The following is a 1,999-nucleotide window of genomic DNA, read 5'->3' as shown; positions in this document are numbered from 1 at the left end:
TAAACTGGAGAAACTACACATATGGAGTTACTAAAATTAACAATACTTACAACCAATACTCATGATCCCCACATTTCTCTACATGGGTGAGGTTATATGATCTACTTTCTTGGGACTAGCCCCCAGGATTAGAAGCCTGCTACTGTTAAGAAAGTCACAAGATGCTGGGCATGGTGGCACATGCCTATAATCCCAGCACTCAGGAGGCTGAGGCAGGAAGATTGCTGCAAGCTCGAGGCCAGCCTCAGCTATATAGTGAATTTCAAGGTTAGACTGAACTTCATAGTGAGATTCTGTCTCAAAAAAATAAAAATAAAACATTGGTAGAAAGAAAGAAAGAGAAAGTCACAGGGTGTTATGGCTTGTGTCTAGATGTCCCTCCACAACCTCATACAGTCATACTGTCATTAGGTGGGAATTTTTCTGGATCTAGAATTTGTGACACTGGGATTGATTCGTGGTGCAATGCTAGGATCAATGGCACTAGGACTAAGAGTGTGAGTACTACTGCCATAAGTGGTCTGGATAAGATATATGGGACAGAAAGACCTGTGATTGTCCCTTGCTTGCTTTGCTACTTTATGCCTGCCATGAACTGTTCTCTTCTGCGATGCGCCTCTGCCATGTCACCCTGCCTTGGAGCCAGCCAATTATGGACTGAAACCTTTGCAAACTATGAGCTAAATAAATCATTCTTCCTTTAACTTTGGGTGTTAGGTATTTTGTTTCAGCAACGAGAAAAGTAATTAAGAAACAGGGTTTCCATTGGTCCTAACTGTAGTAATCTGATTTGCAAAATATACTGGGAACAATCTCTCAGGGATGAATAGGATGAGCTCATATAATCATAGGAGGTTGTGGTCTGCTTCCTGAGGTCTCAATGATACTCAGTAACTAGACACATTCATGTTACAGCTCTCTGCCCTAAAACTTGAGACACGTGCTCCTGGGTCCCTGCTTGAATAGGAGAGTCTGGCTCATTAGAGGATCTTTCCAAGCCACACCTTGACCTCTACTTCAGGAGGTTTGATAGCACTGTATCGAACCCTGTCTCTCCATCACACCAATCATAAAGTAGAAATAAATGCCAGGGTATGGGAAGGCATGCAGGTAAACGGCATCTGTGCCCAGGGGGGATAGGATAGGCTAGAGACAGTCTATGCTTGCATCATAAGAGCACGGGCACAGATCATCTGTGGGTTGGGCTGAAAAAATAGTAAACTACTGCAGAATGTTATCTCCAACTCCAAGACACGCAACATTTAGTTCTGTGACTTTGAGAACCTCCATAACACAATGTACAATGAGATGAAGACTGGAAAGAGAATAGTCTTTGTTTCTTTTCTGGAAGATTATAACCCAAAGAAAGGACAAGTCTGTAACTGTTCTGGCTATTCCATAAATTGTACACATTAGGATCATGTAGCAGATGGAGACACGTTTCTACCCAGGATTCATGTTTCCAGCAAATGTTAACAGGGTGAAAAGAACTGCCATTTCACAAAGGGCCATAGCTCTGTCTGATGGCAAACAGCTTTACACTCCTTTTTCACCACAACTGGCAAGTATCTATGTCTGTACAGCAAGGGAATGAGAAAAGACATGCAGAGGAGACTGCCAGTCCCATACTTGGCTTTAGGGCTTTCTAAACCAAGGGAACAGCTAGATAGGAGTGTCTAAAATAGCACACCATACACCGAGGATGCCAGGGAATCCAGGATGCATAAGAGAACTGAATAGGATGCAAGAGGTGTGAAGCTCCAAGGGCCAGGGTACAGGTAGGCAGGACAGCTTCTATTGGATCAGGCAGGAAAAAACACGGGATAATCAGGGGTAACCAATATCCCCAGCAACTCATCATGCACTGTGGGATTGAGCAAAGGAAGAACAGTCACAATATTAGCAAAGGGCTAGATTTAAAGTCAGGTGAGATGAACACTAGGACTTGGCTCACATGTGTCATCTGTGTTTCTGTCCTTGTCTCAGGGAACTTCTTCGC

This window comes from Fukomys damarensis, unplaced genomic scaffold (genome assembly GCF_012274545.1).
Source record: "Fukomys damarensis isolate Sample0158 unplaced genomic scaffold, DMR_v1.0_HiC HiC_scaffold_39, whole genome shotgun sequence".
NCBI lineage: Eukaryota > Metazoa > Chordata > Mammalia > Rodentia > Bathyergidae > Fukomys > Fukomys damarensis.
Note: the sequence above shows the minus strand (reverse complement) of the source record.